The 25,129-nt window shown below is 42.5% G+C and overlaps 1 protein-coding gene and 1 long non-coding RNA gene across 26 annotated transcripts in view; both read left to right on the forward strand.

The window, feature by feature from the left end:
• The window catches only part of KALRN (kalirin RhoGEF kinase), a 661,891-nt gene that overhangs the window by 111,604 nt on the left and 525,158 nt on the right, over window positions 1–25,129 (forward strand). The gene's annotated exons all lie outside the window — the stretch shown is intronic.
• Window positions 4,735–18,716, forward strand: LOC131824643 (uncharacterized). The gene is made up of 3 exons (XR_009350920.1): window positions 4,735–4,981; window positions 14,726–14,953; window positions 15,221–18,716. It is a non-coding gene; the product is annotated as an uncharacterized LOC131824643 (long non-coding RNA).

Genomic DNA, 25,129 nt, shown 5'->3' on the forward strand with positions numbered 1-25,129 from the left:
CGTCCCTTGGGATGGGGTGGTGGACAGTTCCTCCTCACGTGTGTCACCTGTGCCTGCCCACAGTGGGCAGCCAGCATCTCATGTCCCTTCTAGGCCTGCACATCACATAGCTTCCTCTTTTCCTGTTCACTTCACACACTGCCCAATCCACCCCCCCCCACCCCTTCTATCCTTCCCTTCTAGAGCAGTGCAACAGCAACATCCATTTACTAGACTTTTTACAAACCAGTCACTTTGTACTAAGTGTTCTTGGGCTTCTGTGCTCTGGAAGTCTGTTGTCTGAGATAGCATCCTGGACCCACAGACGGCCAGAAAAACAATCGAAGAACAACCACTAAATAAACACAAAATAGATGAGATAACATGTTCCCATCCTGTATGAATTGAGGCCAATGGTATTTGTGGGGGCCTTCTGGGTGTGTATTTGAGAAAGCTTGAGAGTTTCTTGCTTGAAAAAGGTGAAGATGAGCTAAGTTCGTGCTTTCCTTGCACCAGTGATCCAGAAACAAGCCCCCTTCCCACCAGTAAGAGAATGGAAGAGGAGTGCTTTCTGGCCAGAGTTTAAGACTGGACCTTGGGAGGAGACGCACACTGGAGGTGAGGAGTCTAAGGAGACAGGAGCCATATTTGCTACAGACTCATTCTGATAATTGGATGGGTGATTGAGCCATTCACCCACTCAGCAAACATTTAAGGAACATCTATTAAGTACCAGCATGAATGTGAGAGCGTTCTAAGTCAGCAGTTTCTCATCCTAGCTGTACACTGGAATTACCTATGGAGTCTGATGTTCAGGTTTCACCCCAGAACAGTTATATTAAAAAAAACAAACTCTGTGTCTGGGAGGCAGCCCTGGGTAGTTAGGTTCCCCAGGTGATTCCACGGTGCAGCCAGGATAGAAAACCACTGGTCTAGGTGAGCGCGAGGCTCCTTCCTGTAACGCAGCCAGTCATTGCCCCTTTCTGCTGAGGGCCCTTTCTGCCATTGCCTGCCAAGGGACAGGATTGACATGTGGCCTGCAGCCGCTGAGATGCAGCCTGCCCTCTACCACGGGCTCGAACAAGTGTTTATTGAGCAGCTATCAGAGGCTCGACCTTAGAGAGACGCAGAGGTGAGAATAACAGTGTCCCCTGGAAGTAAATTAACATAAGCATCCATTTCCTTGATTGTTCACTTGGCGAGCCAGCCCCAGCTTTCCTGATGAATGGGATTTTCTGTGATTTATTCTGTCTTGTCCCTGACTGGAAGAGAAACAGTGACTCTATCTAGTGCCTTATGGTTAAATGGAGTTAAAGCAGGTGGTGAAAAAGAGCCTCACACAGGTAGGCGGAGGGCGGGCAAGTAGGGCAGGTTGCCAAAGGGACACAATGTGTTCCTTGGGGAGGTTTTCACAAATACACTATCAAGTTGTCTAAATCGTGAAAAAGTAGGAGTAACATACAGCTGTTTAATATGTGATTATCAGCAAGGGTTTGAGCCCCTCTGAATCATCTGTCTGATCTTAAGGCGTAGTGGAGTGACCCTGGCACTCAGAGAACATGCAGTCTAGGTGGGTAATTTACACTGATATGAAAAATGGAGATTGTAAGTACTTAGTTGTGTTTTGTGACTAACGTCATCAGAAGCATGGAGAGAGGAGCTACCAGAGAGGCACTGCCTGAAGTGCAGTCCATGGCCTGACTCTGTCCACTGTTCATTGTCAGCCAGTAATGAGAAGGAGAGAAAGTGAAAGGAAGCATTGATAAACTTTTATGGTGATTTTCCAGAGTGATTTTGTCCAAAACTAAAAATTTTTTAAAAAGAGGCTTACACTTTATTTTTAAAATTGCATTTCTCTAGTAATTCATTTTTATTGTATTTTATGAAAGGACTAGTCCATGGCAGATTGGAATAAAAAAATGAAAGAAAAAAAAAACAAAAAACAAATTCATCCTTTACTGCAGATGGTTGAAAGAGCTTTGGATGGAGTAGCTGGATATTTGAGATATCATGGCAAACTGGAGAGGTATCAGCAAGCAGGCAAACGGTGGAACTTCTCTTTGGTGTTGCAAAGGGAATTAGAGTGTAGCCTAAAAACCTGGACCTAACTCATGCAGGAGGCTCTCAGACCACAAATGTTTTTTGAGGTTTTGGTGGATGCCGGAGTTTTTAGGTGCTTCGTATAAATTATTTCATTGCCTCCTCTCACAGCCCTATGTGATAATAATGCTTGTCTCCATCTCTGTTTTGTGAAAGCCTAATATGCACAGCTCACTGTGGCTGCTGGTCATTAGTTGACCTGAATTTTAAAGACAGATGTTTTGGACTCTGGAGCCTGATGGTTCAGGAACTCTCACTGCCATTCCACATAGGCCCTCCAGGTGACAAGGAGCATGGACTACAGACTCTGCCCATCCAGACATTCCAGAATAGGAGTGAAAAGAAGGCCCTGCAGATACAGATCACAGAGCTCAGGGCTGTTCTTCCAGAAAGATACCCTATGTTCTGGGGAGGGCAGGGCATGGACCTTTAGCTGACAGTCTTCTTTCTTCTCCTTGGTGGTCATTTCCAGGGATATTTTGTAGATGAACCCACCCTGGTTTGGGCCTTTTTTTTTTTTTTAAAGATTTTATTTATTTATTTGACAGACAGAGATCACAAGTAGGCTGAGAGGCAGGCAGAGAGAGAGGAGGAAGCAGGCTCCCCACTGAGCAGAGAGCCTGATGCGGGGCTCGATCCCAAGACCCTGAGATCATGACCTGAGCCGAAGGCAGAGGCTTTAACCCACTGAGCCACCCAGGTGCCCCTGGTTTGGGCCTTTTATTAGACTTTGAATTGTCTTATCAGCAGCCTTTGTCAGTGGCAACTCATCCATCCACTTATTTTTAAACTTTTAATTTTTAAATAAAGATTCATAGGAAGTTACAAAGAAACATACAGGGAGCTCCTGTGCACCCTTCTTCCAGCATATCCCACTGTTAGTATAATATCAGGAAATTGACATTGGTGTAATACACAGACTCACCCCTCTACTTTTTTCTACTAATTTCTTTAAAAGAGTAGGGGTGCCTGGGTGGCTCAGTGGGTTAAAGTCTCTGCCTTCGACGCAGGTCATGTTCCCAGGATTCTGGGATCGAGCTCCACATCAGGCTCTCTGCTCAGCAGGGAGCTTGCTTCACCCTCTATCTCTGCCTGCCTCTCTGCCTACTTATGATCTCTGTCAAATAAATAAATAAAATCTTTTAAAAAAAAGATTATTTTTTTAGAGAAGTTTTAGGTTGACCTAAAAACGGAGGGAAAGATATGGAAATTTCCCCCATTTTACCCCATGCCCCCTCCTCCACATTCACAGCCTCCTAGATTGTCAGCATCCTTCACTAGAGTGGTGCCTTTGTGACAGTTGATGAACCTACATTGACACATCATTATCACTCAAAGTCCATCATTTACATTAGGAGTCACTGTTGTACATTCCATGGATTTGAACAAAAGTATGATAGGTATCCACCATTATGGTTTAGACACAGTAGTTTTACTGCCGTAAAAATGCCCTGTGTTCTACCTATTTGTCCTTCTCTCGTGCTAACCCCTGGTAACCAGTGATTTCATTGTCTCCATACTATGACCTTTTCCAGAATGTCACATAGTAGAATCATACAGAATGTAGTGTTTTTGGGTTGGCTTCTTTACTTAGCGATATGCATTTAAGATTTCTCCATGTCTTTGTGTGGCTTAACAGCTTGTTTCTCTTTAGCACTGAATAATATTCTATTGTATGGATGTACCATGGTTTATCCACTCCCCAATTAAAAGGTTATCTTGGTTGCTTCCAAGTTTTGCCAATTTTGAATAAAGCTGCAAACGTCCATGTGGAAGTATTTGCGTAGACATAGCTTTTAGCTCCTTTGGGTAAATACCTAGGAGCACAGTGTACCCATCTGTTTTTTTTTCTCCCACATTCTGGGTACCATGCTTGAAGAGAAGCATCAAGAAGCCATAGTGTATCTGGAGGAGGGAGAGGGTGAGTAATCTGGAAGCCAGGTCACATCCAGATTGTTCTTTGTGACTAGTGTGACCATCTTATATGTCAATGCCATGTGTTATTTAGTTCTTCCATCTTAGCATCTATAGCAGTGTGAGGCACATAGTTGACCCTCAGCAGATGTTTTTTGAATTGAATGTTTGATTCAGAGCAGAAAACGTACATATAAACATAATGGCTGTCTTGCATATTGCTGGGCCTCCAGTGTGAAAGAAGAATGAGATTGATCTGTGTATCCCCTATTGCTCTTGAAGACAGCACCAGGATTAGTGAATGGGGGTGGGGGCAGGGAAAACATAAGGAGAAACATCCCAGTTGGATTTATGGAAGAACTTTACCAAGAATGAGAATAATGCAACAAGGAAGTGGTCAGTTCCTCTACACTGAAAGAAATCAGGGATGCAGCGGAAACATTTTGACATTGGACCAAATACATTTAATAGGAGTCCTTCCAGTTTCTTATTTCTGAGAGTCAAAGAACATTCAGGTATAGATAGAAATAGGGTGGTTGGGAGGAGGGCTCAGTTTATGGGTAGAGGGTATTCATGGAGTTTGAGGTGACAGCAAAAGATTTTAATGGAAGAATACCTGTAGATTTTGAAAAGATTGTATTTGCATTTTTAAAAGAAAGTCATAGGTAGCCAGATATATAAGGCTTCTCTGGGTCTATGGTTATTGTCCAGAGCAACATTTGGACTTCACCTAGCAATCAGACACTCATTTTTTTCTTTCAGGTAGCATTTGGCAACATCAGTCCTAGAGAAAATCATGGGAGCTGGATTCTGACTATAGCTGACATGTTTTTGTTATGTTAATCACTTAGATTGAAATTTAGGAGAAGATTATTACAATTTCTATTCCAGAAAATGAAACAAGAATGAAGTAGGCACTGAGTTAATATGATCACTTCCAGGTGAAAAAGAAAAAAAAAGTCAAGGATCTTCAATGGGGTCATAGAAGGTTAGTATATATTCATATATGATTATCCTGTAAGGTATGACTTTAGATGATTTATGTTTTTATTTCATCCTAGCTGCCAAGGAAGATCCAAACTGATATTTTTTAAGGTAGGGAGTAGAAAAAGGAAGTAATACTTCTTTATTGCTTACTACATGCCAGGAACTTTACATTTATTATTTCATCCATTTTCACAATGATTCTGATGTATAGGTATTATCATTACTATTTTATGGTCAGGGAAACTGAAGCTCATCAGAGCACAGTAACGTGTTCTGGGACACATATCTAGTGAAAAGTAGAGATGAGGTTCAAAGCCAAATCTACTGGACTCTAAAGCCACTGCTCTTTATACTGTTGGTATTCAAAACATACCATCTCTAGCAAAACCCAAACCTGTCATATTCACGAACAGATTTCAGAACTGTATCTCATATGTTTCAAACCCAGAGGTGTCAGTTTCCTATTTGCAGAAAAGCCTGCCCACATGGCACATGTTTCTACCATTGCTGATGACCTTTCTGTAGTACAATCAGACTGAAGCATTCTAACCATGGTCACACTCAACAGCTAATTGCCCCTAGTCCTGGCTTGTATCCAGCCCACTTTGTTTTCCTAATGCCTCCAAATGCCTGATCCTGAAGGTGTGAACACTGTCTGTGGACTTGGGTCTAGTTTCCAGCTTGCCTACTGCCCGATGTCTAATAATCCTAGCCTATTTTCAAGTCTTGGGATTGTGTTCTCACTGTCACCAGGAGACCTCATGGTACAGGAGACAGAGCACTGTGCCTGAAAGTGCTTTGTCCTTGATGTATGACTTACTGTTGCTGGAGCTATAAGGAGTCCTTTTGCTGTCTGAGTCTTAGTTCTTTCATGAGCAAAAAGGGGATAGTCATAACCCCCCCTCTTTTCTTTTTAGGATGAACAAGAGACTCATTTGATATTAGTATCTAGGAAATTTTGTAAACCATGGGCATTGCACAAATTTAAGTTCGTTGGGTAAAAGGGAATCATCCCACCTCCTGGAAAAGCTTTCCTTCAAAAGGGGTGGAAGCCAGCGCACATGTTCTGTGTAAGAAACCATGAGCTCCTTCTGGCCTGCCAGGTTCTGTTTCACTAGAGCGGGCTTGGTCTCTGTCCCACATGCTGCTTAGCCCCCGCCTCCCCAACAGCATGGCTGTGTTTCTTGGCTTGGAGTGCTGAGATAATTGCTCCGTATCTTCCCTGTCCAGTGAGCATGAGCCCATTAGAACTGAAAAATTACCACTGGCTGAAGCCTTCTGAAGACTCTGATTGGGTAAACTGTGTTCAGTTCAGCTGAATTTGCTTGCTGGCTGTGTAAATATTAAGGTTGTTAATCTTTATTAGAGGGTGTTAGCCAAGAAAAATTGCATTTAAAAAAAAAAACATATATTAACATGGGAAAAAAGTAAAAGTAAACCAAACAAAATTTAACAATTTTGATGTCCTAAAAGCTTCCAGTGAAGACTAAAAAGACCTCGAGTGTGTATTGTTCAATAAATAAGACTGTGGCTTCCAGTTCTTTTTGAAGGAGAGGCATAGATCTTAAATAAAAAAGCCAGTTTTAATTTTAGAACAAAAAAATCTGAACAATAAGAAGATATCAACTTCACTGTCATTTAATAGGTTTAGATTTGCAAGTCAGTTTTCATGTATTCTTTCCCCCACATAAACTTTGTCTTAAATTTAATTTTATTTATTTTATAAAAATAAATAAATAAATTTATAAATTATTTTATAAATAAAATAAATAAAATAAAATTTTATTTTATTTATATTTTTGTACTGTAAACTTTTAATCAAGTATAACGTACATCCAGAAGAGTACACAGATCCTAAACTCAGTGAATTCGTACCCAGTGAGCACACTTGAGTAGCCAATAGAGCAAGAAACAGAACGCTTCTCCTGAACACTGGCCCCCAGTGTTCTCTTCCATTTCCAATCCCTCCCTTCAAGGCCAGTCCCCAGGGTGACTTCCAGCACCTTAAGATAAGTTTGCCTGTTTTGAAACTTTATATAAATGAAATCTTCAAGTGTATACTATTTCACATCTCTCTTCTTTTGTCCAGCATTACCTGTGTGAGATCAATCCATGCTGAGTGCAGCAATTACACTTAACACTACTTGCTGGGTAACAATCCAGTGTATATATATATACTGCAATTTATTTATCCATTTTACTTCATAAGTACTTGAGTATTTGAGTTGTCTCCAGGTTGGGGCTAAGCTGCCATGAACACTTTTGTGTAGGTCTGTTGATGAATACATGTACCCAGTATTGAGGAGTATTTATCTAGGAGAGAAATTACCAGGCTATAGGGTATGAGTGTGTTTAGCTTTAGTTAAATCCTAACAAGTACTTTTTCAAAGTAGTTGTAACAATTTATTACTCCATTAGCAGGGAGGATACTTCTACCTGCTCCACATCTTTGCTAACAGTTGGTATTATTTGTCTTTTTAATTTTAGCTCTTCCGGTAGGTGTGTGGTAGTGCCATGCTTTGGCTCGGTTTTGTTTTGTTTTGTATTTCCTGGTTGGTGAATGAAGTCAAGAACATTTTCAATGTTTATTGATCATTTAGGTGCTGTCTTTTGTAAAATGAATCTTCAGTTATTTTGCCTTGTCTTTGCTATTGAATTAGCTGCATTTTCTTACTCAGTTGTAGGAGTTCTTTATGTATTCTGGATATGAATCCTTTGATAAGTGTATTGTGAATATCTCCTTCTAGTCTATGGCTTGCCTCTTCATGCTCTTCATGGTGTATTTTGATGAATATAATTAATAGTTTTAATGTAGTCCAGTCTATAAAATATTTTCTTTTATGGTTAGTGGGTTTGTGTTCTGTTTAAAAAAAATCTGTCTATTCTAAATTTGGTACTGTAAAAACGTCACTGTTTTACTTTTTACATTTAGATCAGTAATGTATTTGAAAGTGCTTTTCCTGTGTGGTTAAGGAAAGATTATTCACTTTTTTCTTCCTGTTTTGCCATCCTCTTGGCTTAGAGTCATTTCTCGAAAAGACCATCCTTTCCCCACAGCACTTTGTCATTAACCAAGTGACCATGTGTGGGTCTGTTTCCAGGTGTTATGAAATTTGAAGGTCCTGCCAAATAATTGGAAGTACACTGTGATTGTATTGAATAAATAGTTAGCTAATCTTTGACACAGGCATGGATGGCTAAGAGAGGCCAGGGCAGATCAGTGGTCCAGAAATTTTCCAGATATAAAACCCACGGACTCCGACTGTATTAAGATATGCTTCTCCAAATAAAGGACCTCTAACAGAATCCAGGATGTGTTGGTTGACTGTCCTCTCTATTGGAAGATGGGGATGTCATAAGAAATGGAATTTGAAGGAATGCAAACCAAGTTTCAAATTAAATATGATTTCTCAAAATATTCAGCTGAAAATGATCATTACTTTATCTAATGCTAGTTCTCCTCATAATAAGGGAACATTTTCCCTGAAAACAGACTCAGCGGGTGCTTATTCTTGGGGTTTATCACTTGTGCCTGATCTAAGTACTCAGGAATTAGACACCCAAAGCTTTTAATTGCTCACTCATTTTAATGACTCTGGAGGACTCTCTGTGTCCAACTACTTCCAGCAACCTGAAATCTTTTAGTTTTTCTAAGACCCTAAAACAGCTAGGTAAGAGGTGTTGCTAAGGGGGTATTTCTTCAAATAGATGATAAGGGATATTTCTTCAAGTAGATGAGTACCCCCTTTTCCAAGAGTCACCTCCAACTTAGACTATGGAGGACATTGACTCTCTCATAGATCCCCAACCAATCCAGATAATACAGCTCCTTTCCATCGGGGTACCCAGGGTGGTTGATGAAGTGGGATCCTTTTTCCAGGGGACATGAACCCAGTCTTGGTAACTTTAAGCTTAGAAGGTTACCCCTTATTCCCATTTCCCTCTCTTGCAGCTGACCTAGCAGTCTGAGCTGCCATGAATGGGAAATATTGTTCAGAGAACAGTGGATCAATAGTTAGTTTCTTTGTAAGTTTCCATGTGGTCAACACCCACAGTTGAGCATCTTCTGCATACCAGCACTCAAAATCTATTCCCAGTCCTTGAGGGCTTAGTTTACTTCTGACTGTGTTAAGTGACAGTTTTTGCTTAAACTTGGGGCCTGACAAAACCTTTCTGATGCTTGATCACTTGACGTCACCTCTCACCCATCTCTCTACCCTGTTATGGCCAGATTCAGTGGAGTATTTGGTAATCAGTCTTAACTGTCTGTCCCTATACTGTACCCTCTTTGTACCTCCATTGTTACCTGAACTAATCTAAGTCCTGTTAACCAGGGTGACTTCAACTTGGAGAGGAGTTTTTGCACAGTAACATCAAAACTGGGCTCCTGCTGAAGCCCTTAGTTGCCCCACCTAAGTTCTTAAGATGCTTGAGATGCTGTTCTGGTACTCCAGGATCTGCCGCTTTGCTGTACCTCTGCCAAGAGAAGATGGATTTTTTTCGTATAATGTCATTGATATGTTGGGATCTTGGGCTCCTTCTATGGCAAAAGGTCTAGCAGTAATATGGAGTTAAGACTGTGGTATAGTGTCTCATAACTGTTGTGTCTTGTTTCAGTCAGCCAACAGTCCCAGTTACCACAAGTCTTTGCCACCCCAGATGTTGTACAGCTTTGATCTCATCCACCCACTTTCTCTGTGTGTGAACACAGAATGGCTGGAGATTTTATTTTAGACTCTTTAACTTCGGTTCTTTTAGAATGGGCATTAAAAAAGGAGACTTCTGTTTTGTTTGTTTAAAAAAAATTCTTTTTTACTAATCTTTTCACATTAAAAAACCATTGTATATAATAGAATAACAGACTTTAGAACCCAGAGATATTAGATATCATTAGTTCAATCTTCTCATGACTAAATAATATTGTGAGATTTCTTTCCCTAGAGATATTTTTAAATGTCTTTTACAATCACAGGAAGTCAGAGTTGGAAGACAGCTAAGAACTGTGTGAGGCCAGCATTCTCTTTGTACAGATGAGGAGCCTGAGACCCAGAGGACTCAAGTGGCTGGAGCACAGGGCTGCAATAAGACCCCGGGTCTCTAGACTCCTCAGTCTGGGGGTCTTTGCTTGTGTAGTCACGGCTGTTTCTTACTCTCAGTTTTGCTTCATTATTGTTGCCCAGGGACAGCCAGGAATTTCTCATAGAATCTGTGAATGTGCTTGTCATGAGACATTAATCTGCACCAGAATTTAAGGTAATGTTGAAATAGCCAAAATGTACTTTGGGCAAGAGCCATGAATCCCAATGGGAGTGGGCTGGGATAAGTAGTTATGTTAATAAAACCTTTCCACATCAAAAGTGTGAGTCAGATTCAGTATATGAATATCATCAAGAAGATACACACAGAGGGAGCTTAATTTTAGTACAAATAAATCACCTGTTTGCATTGCTCTTCAGAAATAAAGGGGGTGGAAGTTGCTATGTCTTTCAGATTAGACTGACTACTAAGAAAGGGAAAATAACCTGGAGGACGGTTATTTTCCTTGTAGACTCTTGTCCCATGTACCGTCTATTTCTAGTGAAGTTTGAACTTGCAGTTTAAAAGCAGGCAGAAGTGGAGAGTGTGCCTTTGCCTTGGCTGCATTCAGGAAATTCCATGCCTGCCCCTTCCCCTGCAGGCACCTGCCGCAGCTCTTTCCCGGGGCCTTGTTGCTCTGGGCTGGTCTGCAGTCTGGCAAGGATGGCGGTGGGTGTGGAGCCAGGGGAAACCTCCTGCGATGGTGTACTAAGCTTTTCTTGAGAAGCAAAGCCAAAGGAGCCATCCGTCCTCATGATAATTGGAGCTCCCAACTTCTGTGCATATTTCTCTAAGAACGCCTAAAGCAAGAGAAGAGGCTCAGAGATGGGCCTTGTGGAGTTCAGCACCAGTCCTAGGGAAGCCTAACAGTGGGATGAAACAGGATCTGAGCTGAGATGGAGATTCTGCCCTTTCTGGACAGGCCATTCTCCATAAGAGTTCATGTGTTGATTCGTAAAGCACTTCTGAGCTTCTCTTCAGGGATTTGTGTCTGAAGGGGATCTCCATTCCTGGAATTCACTGAAAGCTCTGCCTGACATGCCCTCTGCAACTCATCATGTTAATGGGAAGGGAGGGCTGGAAGCCAGCTGGGTGCCCTACCCCCAGCCATGTCAGGATGGCTGTATTGATTGAGAGTCTGACGGAAGGTTACTGCAGTGGATGGGGAGTCGCTGATAGTGGAGGAATAAAGCTCTGGCCCTGAAGCCTGTCTTCTTAACTGGGCTCTCAGCCAGGGCTTCCTTGCCAACTCTCTACTCCTCCCAGTCCGTCATGCACACCCAACTTAGATCTGGCTTCCCTGAACACCACTTAGTCAAACTCCGCAATTGCTTAGAAACCCTTAATGGGTCCTCTTGGCCTGGACTCAAGGCCCTATAAAGAATCAGGTGCACATCCACAAACAGTAGTCTTCCCAGCCTTATCACTGATCCAGCCCCTTCTCTGCAGCAAAGCCTGTTGTGTAGTCACATGTGTTCAGTTCACAGTCCCCAGAAAACACCAGGCTTATTTGTACCTTCAGGCCTTTTCCCAGCTTGTCCCCTGCCGTTTGTGCTCCACCTCCACATGTATCCTCCATCCTTCAGCATTTGACTTTCACCTTCCTTGCTAGGCGGTAGCTCACTTCTCTTGTAGGCACTAAGCCCCTTGAGGGGAGGAGCCCCTGTAGCCCCCAGCACAATGCTGAATGTGAGATGGGCACTCGTTGCTTCGTGGATGAACGAGGAGAGATGGATACTTGCAATAGTGAATGCTCTCTGGGCAACTTATGATTATTTCCTTCTTGACTTGTTATCCATGCATCCATTTTAGTTTTTTATTTTTATTTATTTTTTAAGTTTACCACAACTGAACCATGAAGAAATAGAAAGCCTGAACAGACCCATAACCAGTAAGGAGATTGAAACAGTCATTAAAAATCTCCAAACAAACAAAAGCCCAGGGCCAGACGGCTTCCCGGGGGAATTCTACCAAACATTTAAAGAAGAACTAATTCCTATTCTCCTGAAACTGTTCCAAAAAATAGAAATGGAAGGAAAACTTCCAAACTCATTTTATGAGGCCAGCATCACCTTGATCCCAAAACCAGACAAGGATCCCACCAAAAAAGAGAGCTATAGACCGATATCCTTGATGAACACAGATGCGAAAATACTCAACAAAATACTAGCCAATCGGATTCAACAGTACATTAAAAAGATTAAGTTTAAATTCAATTAGCCAACATATAGTACATCATTAGTTTCAGTGTTCAATAATTCATCAGTTGTGTAGAACACCCAGCCATGCACAGATTTTAAAGTGAGGTTTGGAGATATTTAATGGGGTACGGGGAACAAAGGCAGATGCCTCAGGTTTCCAACAAAGTAGTCAAGAACAAGATTGAAACAGAGCAGGGGCTAAAGGCAAAAGCAAAAACAGAAAAGAAATAGGATTTAATACATCTTTAAGATGTAAGTGTAGGGGGTTGAATAAGTATCCTCTGAAAGTTCATGTCGACCTAGAACCTCAGAATATGACCTTATTTCGAAATCAGGTCTTTGCAGTGTCATTAGTTAAGGTCAGGTGGGGTCATGCTGTATCAGGGTTGGCTCTAAACCCAATAGACAACATCCTTCTAAGAGCAGAGGGCACAGAGAGAAGGCCATGGGAAGGTGGAGGCAGAGATGAGTGAGATAGCTACAAGCCTGGGAATGCCAAGAATTGTCAGGAGCTCCAGAAATGAAGAAGAGGCAAGGCAGGATTCTTCCCTAGAGCCTTAGGTAGGAGCATGGCACTGGTGACACCTTGATTTTGGACTTCTGGCGTGAAATGTGAGAGAATACATTTCTGTTTTTTTGTCTTTTGTTTGTTTGTTTTCTTTTCTCTCTTTTGTTTTAAACCATTGAGTGGATGGTGATTTCTAGTGGCAGCCTGAGGAAATCAATAGAGACCAATCATGGGCAGAACCATCCTTATGAGGTGTAGGAAGGAGAAATCATAGGAGGCAGGGTCTGTTGGTTGCTTCCATTTTTATGTAGGAGAAATCCCATTAAAATCATCAGGAATAGAGGAGGTGTTCGCTGGCAAGAGGGCTTGGGAGGATTTTATTATGGTAATCTTGTGAAAAAGCGGATGGGGTGTGGGAATGTTTTGATGCAAAGGAAGGAGAGGAGAGAAAGTGCTGAACTACTCAAGTTGCCTTTTGTAAGGAGTGCCATTTATGTGTATGAGACTGCCTTCTCTTTCTGGGCCCCCAGGCAGCTCTGGTCTCTGTCCTCAAAGCAGTGAGAACCCCATGAAGTAGAGGGTGGGACAAAAGACAGCTTTGCCCTTAGAGTACGTCATTAGATGCTACTTCCGTGGACCCGCTCTTCTTCCCCCTGTATAATATTGTATCTTAGAATACAAGCACAGGAAGACCTTTGGGGTCTGGGATGTCTCATGACCTGTGTGAAAAATAATGCAGCTTTCGGTATGGGATGATCCTGAAAGGTTCTGGATATGGATGGTTGTGATGATTGTACAATAATGTACAAGTACTTAATGCCACTGAACTGGTTGTACACTTACAAATAGTTAAAATGCTAAATTTTATGTTATGTATATTTTACCACACACACACAAAAATCACAAGCACCTCCCCACAAAAAACCAAAGTGATGCAAATACTGGACAGAGCTGACAACCAAGGAAATCTGACACTCTGGGTGTGATAGGGTAATTTTTGCATTTTGTGGTCAGTGCACATATTTACAGTCATTATGAGGAATTAGACCTGTTTACCAGGACTCAATTAACACAATGGATTATTCTTATTACTTTGGGGTGGCTCTCGAAATTCCCGTGGGAGTGGGTAAATTAGATCACAGTAATTGGAATTGGGATGAACTGTAAACTGTACTTAATCACATGGGATCTGGCTCTACCTCTGCACCAAGGTTATGCCCCCACCTCAGCACTATGCTTTCTTCTTTCTTCTTCCCTTTGGTACCCAATTCACTCTTTATCCCAGGAGGTCAGGGTGCAAGTGGGTTTATAGCTACAGCACTGCAACATGGGAGTCCCATGTGGCTTCAGTCGCTCGACTAAAAATGTCTCATGGCATCACAGACCTTGGTCCTCTGGCCTAGACTTTGCTCCCGGAAGCCAGAGCTGTTTGCACACCTCCCAGAACATCTCATTCTGCAGGACTGTGGGCTTCCACATCAAAGCCTTCTAGGATTACCTCCCAATTTTCTCCTCTTCCTAACTCTGAGCTGCTTCTGAGATCAAACCACAGGCATAAATACTGCCCGGTGGCCTCTTGGTTTCTGAAAAGTCCCCATAGGCTGACGGCCCAGAGAATAACTCAGGAAGTGGCTGAGAGATGGACGCCTTCTGGATTGAGAAGTTGTTTCATTTTAGCACCACATAAAATGTTTATATTTTCATGTTCAGATATTGAAACCTGTATTGTGGCTCCTCTAAGTTAGCTCTGAAAGTGATGCGGAGCACTGTTTAATGTAGAAGTGGCCGTGATGCCAGATGATTCGGAGTCAGGCCCAGAGCCAGGCAGAGCTCTCGGAGGGGAACGGCTGCATGGGCTTCTGCCTTCACGGCATGTGGCTGCTGTCCTGAGAGGGGGCTGGGGATAGGGAAAATCCGTGCCTTCCTCGTGGGCTTCTTCTTGTTGAATTTTGCTCCACAGGTTGGAGGACAAGTGCCAGTCCTCCTAACTAGGCCTTAAAAGTCTGGGTGGCGTGGACTCTCGCTGGAGCCTGTGGAGATTATAAAACCAGAAGCTCACTGCCTTGCGTGGCAGGAGTAAGAGCCAGTGTGGAGGTGTAGGAGTTGGAAGGAACTTGGAAATCAGCCCCTTGTGGCCCTTCACTTTGAGATTCACAAAGAAAAAAAAGAGATGTCTCCCCTCTAAAAGGTAAGAGTTTCAATTCATCTGAACTCTGATGATTATAGTCTGTTTTAGCACCAGTGGCATATTTCCATAATGTATGTAAATCATATTTGAATTCTTATGAGTCTGTGCTCTAAGGCAAAAATCAAACACCCAGGCTCACTCCTGAGGTGGGGGGCCTGGAATCCTGCCTAGTGCCTGTGGAAGGGGCTGTTATTAGGGTAAGAGAGGATGGCGAAGATTGCCTGGAAACGAGAGAAGCACCAACTACGGTTTTCTTTTTCTCCTTAGCAAATGGACCCTCCTTCCTGCACCTGAAGACCTTGCTCACTCCAGGTTCTTCCAAAGAAGCAGCAGCTTGACTTCCAAATACCGTATTGGAAATGAGGGTGTCTGCAGGAGAGGAGGATGGCCGAGGGCATCTCATGTGCCTGAAACAGTTCTTCATGAGTGAAAGGGGGGTGCAGGATGGAGATGACACCAGCACCCACTTCCAGCTCTCCAAGTCTCTACTTTCTGCTCCTCCTCCATCTGAAGCCACAGCATCCTGACCAGGACCATGCAGGGAACAATTGCAAGCCACCCACTGTCCCTTTAGCTCTATTTAAAACATGGCACAGATAAGATGACTTTTGAAGATGAGAAGGACAGAAAAATAAATGTATAAAAATAAAAGTACAAAAGTTCTATGTTTTCCTGGCATGTTGGGATGAGTGCCTGAGAGTGGATGTAGGCCAGAAGGTTACATGGGCACACCAGCCCCAGCTCCAGAAGACATTCCTGACCAGCCTCTTCAGAGGGAGGACGTGCAAAGGCAGTGGAAGCATCCAGAGGAGTAAGCAGCTACTGCAGGACTTGCCCACTGATGGGTGGTTGATCACTCACACAGGGGGAAAGAACCGTGAATTCCTGGTAGTGACACTGGAATCATCTTTTGTGTTTCCAGATGCATTAAAAATAGAAAGGAACCACCATGCATGGAATATATGAAGTCTTACAGAGAAGAGTGGTAAAGTATTTTGTTCTGAAAGATCACCTTGCAAGCCATATAAAAGCATTCTGGAGAAACGGCCTCACCTCATGCGGCATTAGAACATGCATCATATAGCCTCAATCTGTACGTGACACTAAAGTATGTTCTTTGTTGGTGTTCTTTATAGGTGTTTTTAAGCTGAATGCACTCCAAAAAATAGATAGGAGAGAAGAATAGTTGCTAAGACACATAAAATGCTCTAGAATTGGAGTTGCATAAGAAGTAAAAAAAAGAAACAATATAAGAATAGAAGAAGAAATGTATAAATATTACAATAGAACATTGAAGTATTTTAGGACCTTTACTCAGGGATCAAAAACATCAGATAAGTCTATAAAAGCCTCTGAGAGGCTGCAGAAAAAACAAGATAATATAGAGTAGTGATGTCCTTTTGGGAGTTTAAAACAAAACGCTTGAGTTATTCTTGAAAGTAATATTCAAAGATCTTAAAGGATTGTAAAGTGTAGTTTCACAGTTTAGAAAGATAGACCGAGTTCTGGGCACCCTTACCTCTATTCCGGACAGCGGTAGAGCTCTGGGTATATCCTGAGAAGATGTGGAGATAATTTCAGAGGATTTCTGGCTGAAGAAACATACTGATGCCTATCTTGAGCTCCGTCCCTTTAAAGTCAGAAGTGACCACCCTTGGGCTGGTCAGCCCTTTACCATGGACCTCACAGAGCTCAACTATAGGCTTGCTCTGGGCCAACTTCCAAGCTCTGTGCTCCTCCTCCTGAGCTCATCTGTATGTAGTCTTGCTCCTGGGCTACTCGACTGATTTTTTGAAGCCTAAGGAATTGCTTCCATCTTCGTATGACCAAGCCTGGGCCAAGCCACTATTTCTGCTGACTCATTTGCACTATCTACCTCTACTGGGGATGGTCATAGCTTTCATAGCTGACACACCATCCAGCTTGAACCCAGTCTCTTCTTTGGTCATTGTGAGTAGCAAGAAGCACTATCTTTTGGATTCACTGCAGGATTCACACACTTAAATGCGCAAAGTCAGGTTCTGTGGCTTTCGCTGCATCCAGATTGGACAGTGCCTGTAGCTGAGACATCCTTTACCTCTGTTTCCAACGAACTCAGCTGGCATTAAAACCTCAGTGTGCTTCCTCCACCTTGTCCAGAGGAAAGTCAAATGAAAGACTTCATCAAGAACTGGAGAAGAAATGGAGAAGAACCACATAGTTGGTCACTGCTGCTGCGTGAATCTTGTGTTTAGAGCTCAGAGTTGGTGATATAAATGTAGCCAGCTCTGCTGCTGCTTTCCCTTCACATACCGTTAAACTGTACAGTATAGTTCAGCTTTCAGTGCTGGAATGGTGTTTCAAATGTAGACTCGAACAATGCTCAGAGGCTTGGTTCTAACATAGAGCTGGAATTCTATCCTGAAATGCATCCTGCCACATGGGGAAGGAACCCAGTCTTCTCTGTCTCTTGCTTTAAACTCTTCTCTCTTCCAGAGGCTGGAGTCTTGACATATGTGTCTGCATCTTGAAATATGTGCCTTGAATAAGATCACTAACCTGTAGAAAACTTGTATTACTTTGAACAAATTCTCAGTTTATAGAAACCTATGGAAATAGCAAAAGCGAGCATGAGAAGAAGCAGTAACTTTAGCAGTCATAAACTAAGTGGATAACCTGAAAAATAAAGTATATGCCCAAAACTGTATTTAATTAGTTTGGCCTTTCCCCCCCCCCCCATCCTTTTCCGCTTTTACATTTCTTTTCTAAAACTAAGTGCTCTTTCATGATCTACTTAATATTGTGAAAGATGCCAGTCTGGAAATTAGGATGGCATTTCTTGAAACAAGTGGCAACATGGCGAGGTAGAAACAGCTTGGGGTCTAGTTCTGTCCTTGCTGCTAACCCTGGGTAGCCTTGGCCTTGCTGCTAACCCTGGGCACCTCTCTGGGCCTCTCTTTTTGTATCTATAAAGTCACGGGTCTCTCGGGAGTACCTTCTGGCTCTAAAATCCACCCCCTCTGTACTGTTGATGCTTTCCTGTGTTTAGAAATTTCTCGGTTTCTTATGAACTGTCATAAGAGCTAGAGTTCAGGAGTAGTAGAAACTTGTGCTTCCGTTTGTGTCAATGTTCAGCACTTTTAAATGCTAATGTAGGTAGTTAATTTGTCATCTTGCTTGAATATTAGTATACTTTAAAAATACCATATGCTAAAATATAATCTTTAGAAAAACAAATTTGTAATGGGAAATAAATAATTGTTACTGCTTATCTCAAACCCTGCAGGGCCCCTCAGTCATCACCTACAGCATGGTTCTCAGACCTAGCTATGTATTAGCATCTCCCACGGAGCTTTTAAAGATATTGGTGCCTGCCCTCTTACCTCAGAATCTCTGATCTGATTGGTCTGGTGTGGGGCCCAATACCAGTATTTTAAGAGTCAAGTCAAGTCAAGAACCAGTGGCCTACAAAATAATTTCAATTTCTGGGACTGATGTCTAAGATCTCACAGGGGTGACTCATACCTACTTGGCCTCCACACTGACTGACCAACTGTAGGCCCTTCTGCATGCCATGATGGTTCACAGTGTTGTTTCACATTTCCATACATTTGCACCTGCTGTGATGGCCTGGAATGCCATCACCCTAAGGGGCCTGCCTGTTCTTTACTACAGGTTTCTTCATTAACATAGTTCCTATAATACTTTGTAATGACCTGCTTTGTAGTTGTCTTCCTAGATTGTAAATATTTTATCCATAATTGTATGCATTTGTATTCATAAATCTGATCATCTCTCTCTTATGTTTAAAACTCCTGAGTGCCTTTCCATTGTTCTAGGAATAGCATCCACACCTTTTACCTTGCCTGTAAGGCCCTGTGTAATCTGAGCCTCCCTCTTTCTCAGACCTTTTCTCTGAAACACTTCCCATTTGTTCACTCCACTCCAGCCTTACCAGTGCTCTGTTCCTAAAACATGTGGAGCTTGTTCTTATCTCAGGGCTTTTACAATGTGATTCCTTCTACCTGGGGCATCTCTCATCCTCTCATTTGACCCCTTCCCCAAATTCAGGCTTTAGCTCAAATGTCACTTCCTTAAAGTGGACTTTCCTGACCACCATAGCTCAAGTAGTACACCCCCATCCCCTCATCACTCTCTATCCTACCGTTTTTATGTTCTTTTGGGACTTACAGTATTTGAAGTGATAGTTTTATTTTGTACACATGAGTATTGAAAAACTTCCATTACTGGAATGTAAGTACTATGAAGATAAGAACTTCTCCCTCCAGTAGGGGCTCGATAAGTATTGAACGGATGAATGTTATTTATCTTTTCTATAAGATAATGCTATGCCTGGCATAGTGACTGGAAAGAAGGTGTTCAATAAGTGTTTGGTGAATAAATGTTTACATGTCATAGACATTTCTCCTTAATAGTACGACCGAAGCTCTCTACATAACTATAATAAAAATTAGGCTGACATGCCTTTGCATTCTTATTAATGTCCAGTTTAAAAACACACACACACACACACACACAGAAAAAGATGTATCTTTCTTTTTATAAGAAAATTAGATTCTTTCCATAACTTCAAAATGTTCATTTCTAGTACCCACACCAATGAGCCTCTCCAGCAAATAACAAAGCAAATAACAGAGGAAAAGAGATTGCTCTGGGAGACAATTTTGCTTAGAAGCCCCAAATTTAAACTGAGACGGCTGCTCTGAACTAAGATGAGAGGAAAACTTTTTTTTTTTTTTAAATGAACATTCAAATCAGGGGCTTTTCAAATAGGTGACTGGACAAGTGAAGGTGGAGAATGGGCAATAATGAGAGAGGAGCCACAGGGCTCTGCATGCTGAGTCTGGGCCCAGAGCCCCCTTAGCCCGTTAGCTGCAATTTACTGCTGACCTCTGGGTCCCTTGTGAAATCACTAAGGAGGAGATTCTGGTGGCTGATGGTGATGATGGGAATTGTAATCTCTTTTCTCCAGTTGGGCTCTTCCCCTGGCATACCTAGGGATACAAAATACCTGGGCAGGTTGTCAGAATCTTTAGGGGAAAGTTTGGAGCCACACAACCATGCCCAACTCCCTAGAAAACACAAGTCAAGTACAGTCTGAGGAAAAAGGAATGGTATGTCTGTTTTCCCATGGATAAAATGAGGGGTTGGGCTAGAGGGTCTTTAGTTCTTCTTCTGTTTCCAGCCCACTCAGTCTGCAAGAATATGTAAGCGTTTTGTTATTGAAGTGATCAATATCCAAACTGTAGGCAAAGGGTAATCCAGTTAGCCTTTTCGTCTTGTGGTTCTTTCAGCACACATGGCAGTATCTGCTCTGTAAAATGCCAGGATGCTCCTTGGTCTGCAGAATGCCATGTGGCAAATTGAGGTGGTACATTTCCAGTGCAGTGAGGTCTGGTTGCGTTGCTGCAGAATCGCTTTGTCCTGTATAGTAGCCACTACCCACATATGGCTATTAAAGTTAAATTTCATTAAAATTAAAATAACATAAAAAATTCAACTTTTCCATTGCATTAGCTATGTTTCAAGTGATCAGTAGCCCCATGTAACTAGCGAGTGAGGTCTGTCTTGAACAGAGCAAATATGTTCGTTTCCCATCAGCATAGAAGGTTCTCTTGGACAGTGCTGGTTTACAGGGCACTCCTGCTATGGATGAGGGAAGTCTGGTGAGAGAGCTACTAGGGCTCTACCCATCTGCAAGTCTGACTGATTCTATGGCTTTGTCTTGGGAAGGTCATATTCTGCTCTTCCTCTGCTGAAAGTCTTTTGGTCTCCAAAAGTCCTGAGTCTTGTGGAGAGGAACAGAACAACTGCAGGAGATCCTGTCTGCCAGATTAAGAGATGATGAGATGCTACTGGAATGACCTTTAAAAACCTGAAGACTTATACATGAGTATAGGGCATGTTGATTGTGAAGTGAAAGTATTAGACACAAAGGCTGCTTGGTCCTGACTCCTCCTTGACTTCCGTTCCTCCAAACCAATCAAAGTGAAGTTGGATTTGAAGCAGTGTGTTTTGGTTGCCATCGGCAACTGATTCCTTACCTGGTCCAAAGTCTGGGAACCTCGGTTAGACAATGTGGGAGAGTTCAGGGAAGAGCATGGAGAGTTGATTTCTGTTAGGAAGAGATGTGTTTGCGCCGGCTTTAAGGAAGCCCCCAGCTAGTGGTGACCTCCCTTTATGAGAGGTCATGAGGTGGGCTTGTATGAGGGCCTCAGCCAGGTTCAAAAACTAGGGGAAGCTCCCTACCTAGGGAGCTTAGTGGTGCTACCTTCTTTCCCAGGCAAAGAGGGAGCTCACAGAGAAGATGACTCTTTGTCTACCCTCTCTGCATGTCTCCTGGTTGGGAGACTTCCTCTACTTCCTCTCATGTCTTTTCTTCTTGGTTTTAACTCATGGCATTGTGTCATGACAACATAGTATGTTAAATGTTGTATAAAAGGCATTACTTTTGAGGAATGTGGTGACTACATTCACATGCCCTCTGTTTAGGCTAGGTTTCAGTGGGCCTCTGATGGAAGAGGGCTTTGGGAAGGATTTGGAAGGTAACTTCATCTGTTGCCATTGTGAACACTACCTTTAAGCACATGACACTGTGCTGGAGCTATAGGAAACCCGTAATAAAGGCACAGACTTCCAAACAAGGGCTGGTGTATTTAGAATACATGCCAAGAGAGTACAGCTCTACATGTTGACTCTTGGGTGTGAAGTCATAGCCTTTGAGCTACATGGGCCTTGATTCAAATTTTATGTACTGACTGTGTTATCTTTGGACTCTATTAGCCTCCGTTTACTTACATGTGAAATGGAAGTAATAATGCCTTACTCAGAGATGTTGTAGGAATGAATCATGTATAAAGGATCAAGCAGAAAGCTTGACACATTGAGTCACTTAACCAATTATTTCCATTCCCTTTGTGAGGGGTCGGAACTATGATTTGGATGGGAGCAATGGAACAACTATGGGGACTGGGAATTCACTACACTTTATAAATGACAGGGTGGGGATAGTGGTGGGTTTGGCTTGCTGGTCCTCCCTGTAGGATGAGTTATGAAGGAGCCTGTTTCTCTTTAATTCTGAGTCAGTGGTTGATGTTTTAGCAGCTATAACTTCTCCCCAGCTGTGGGCTATAGTTAGATAGGGTTTGATACTTGTAGACAATCTACAACTACTCCTGCAGTGAAATTCCAGAGATTGATAGAGTGGTAGCTTGTGTACTTTTGGGGGAGGGGAGGAGGATCTCCAGGGCTCCCTGGTGCCTCACGTTCAGTGAAATGCTGCTTCATTCAGTGGTATTGATTGATTGATCTCTGATGGAAATCTTGTCCTGTTCAGTTTCTCTTTTTACTATAGAATATGAATGTATATTTGTAGAAAGAAAGGGAAGGAGTTATTACCAACAGTGGGCTGACTTTCCTGTCAATAGGGGAGCAGGTAGGGGAAGAGGCAGGGATGATTCTCTCTGGGACTCCCAGTTAGCCTGATGGGATGTGGGACTGGCGTCTTGCTGGAGTGGCACTAGGGAAATGAAGACTAGAGAGATCTTTCCACTGAAGAAATGGGAGAAGGAGGTAAGAAGAGTCCCAGTGTGGGATCGGTGTTCTACTCAGAACACATTTGCCTCTACTCAGAGGCAAATGCCCATTGTTGGGTATAAAGTGTGGGGCTAGGAGTAGGATTGGCTTGGGTGAAACTCGACCATGAGCATATCTACATTCCCATCTCAGAAAATGCCTTGGCAAAGCCTTAATTAAATACCTGATTGCTGTGAAGATGTGTTTGGGATGGGCAGTAAGAAAAAAGAAACAAATGACACAGAGGCCTAGTTTATCACTAAGTCTCTTTTTACCACATCCAACTTTAAGATGCCTTTATACCAAAGAAACTTTGCCTCCTCCCTGGCTTCCCACAAACTTTTCTGAAGAGATCTGTCTTCTCTGAGTATGATGGAAGGAGTTGAACCATGGGAAGGAATTTTAATGCTAGTCAGCATCCACTGCGTGCCAGGGACAATACTACGCACTTAATTATGTCTTTTTACCTCTCATAACATCCCTATGACCTAGCATGTAAAATCCCAGTTTTACAGATTAAGAAACAGGCTCAATGAAGTATCCTTTCCAGGGTGAATAAATGCCAGTACCAGGATTAAGATTCTAGATCTTTTGCCCCAGATCATTGAGCACCCCTAAATATCAACTTAAGGAATTCGGAATTCTTTTAGAAGGCAACAGGAATTTGACTGTGACCAACAGCTTGATATATGAGAGAAGAAGACACTTTCCTCTCGAGCACATGAAGAGAAATTGTGTGTCAATAAAAGAAGTCTCTAAACCTTTCACATTTTTATGAGCCCTTGTGAAACCTTTGGGCTTGGTTCCTCTTTATGCAGTCAAAGCTGTGTATACTATATCTGGCTTCAGTCTGGGGTTTCTTGAAGCCTGCAGGGTTTTAGGCCATGAGCCACATCAGTTGCCTTGTCTGAAATATACTTGACAGTCTTTCTCAGGTTGCATTCTTTTTGCCACCCCTGCTTTCAGAGGTGATGGATTTGTACCTTGGAGTAATCCTCTGTAAGGTGATTTGGGAAATTGGACCCCAAAGCACCTTTTTGCATGTTGCCCATTTATTCACCCTTCTGCCCACCGTGGGCACATGCTGTGGTGCCCAGCTCAACTATGTATTTCACATTTTGCTTTGTGTTGCTACTGTTTGGGGGTTTCGGTTATTGATATCTGTAATGAGTTCACTGAGGGAAGAGTCCTTAGCTTATACATTTATGAATACCCTATGTTGGCCAGTGCAGTGCGGAACTTGGAGGGTAGATGGCATAAATATACACAGAATGAAAGTGATTATCGGGAAGAAGCTTCTAAGAGCAGTCCCACATGGGGGTTGCTTAGAACCAAAGGAGATTTCTCACTGGTTAGTGGCTGGTTATTGCCGAGAGGGGCAAGTGAGGAAAGTGTTCCCAGAGGCAAAGGGAAGATGTATCAGTTATCTTTTGCTGTGTAAAAAAAACCCAGACCTTCGGGCTGAAAATAACTGTTTATTTAATTATGGTTCTATGCATCAGTCATTGGGGTTGGAACCAAATGTGTGGTTCTTCTGCTGGTCTCATGTGGGATCACTCATGTAGCTATAGTCATTTGACAGCTTGGTTGGGGCTGGATAGTTAAGGTGGATCCACTAGCATGTCTGGCATTTGGTGCTGGTTATCAGTTGGGTACCTCTCTCTGTTCATCTTGTGGTGTCTCTTCCACCAGAAGACCAGACTAAGTTTCCTTACTTGATGATAAATATGTTCCAGGAGAATAGAAGCCAAATCTGGAAGACCTTTAGAAGGTGAGGCCTGGAAGTCCCATAGCATCTCTTCTGCTGTATTCTTTTAGTTTAGGAAAGTCTCATACTAACACCGATTCAGTGGGCAGGAAGGTTAACTCCACCACTTGATGGGAGGAGAGGCAAAATCACATCACATAAATGAATGGGGGGCTTGGTGGGGCCAGAATTGGTAAACAGTCTATCATAGGAGGACTTCTGTTTTTCTGCCCCTCTCTTAAGTTTGAACTGCATGTTCCCTGAGGAATTCCTGCCTGCAGAGAGGAAATTAAAGTTTGGATTCTCAGGCAGATGGTTTAATAACTGCAAGCAGTTGCCATCAGGATTCCTGAATATAGTCATCTTTCTGGGGAATCTAGGATATGTTCTGATGGATGTCCTAAGCATCCTCCCCACAAAAACTTGCATTATTTCCATACGTTTTTAGACACTCAGTAAAGAAGGCAGCTTGGTGGAGTGGAAGAGCTTAGGTTTGGGAGTTGGGCAGAACTGGGTTCAGCCAGTCCAGCTTTAGTAGTTACTGGCCAATGGTTTTGAGTGGGTTACTTAACTTTTCTGAAGCTTCGTTTCCTCATCCATAATTTGAGTATATCTATTTTGTATGCTTGATGTGAGGTGTCATTCATTCAACGATGGGGGATGATGCTCCAGGAATAAGAATCTATTCCAAGGAGAGAATGAGCTCAAGTTCCTCATTCAGACTGAATCAACCCAGTCTCATTCCCACACCCCTGTCCTTACCTTGGCATGCTGGCCAAAAGGTCACACATTTCTCCCAGTCTTCCTATTTTATTCTGTCATGATTGTTGTGAGCAGAGATCAGAATGGGTCCA

The sequence above is a fragment of the Mustela lutreola genome, chromosome 2 (genome assembly GCF_030435805.1).
Source record: "Mustela lutreola isolate mMusLut2 chromosome 2, mMusLut2.pri, whole genome shotgun sequence".
Classification (NCBI taxonomy): domain Eukaryota; kingdom Metazoa; phylum Chordata; class Mammalia; order Carnivora; family Mustelidae; genus Mustela; species Mustela lutreola.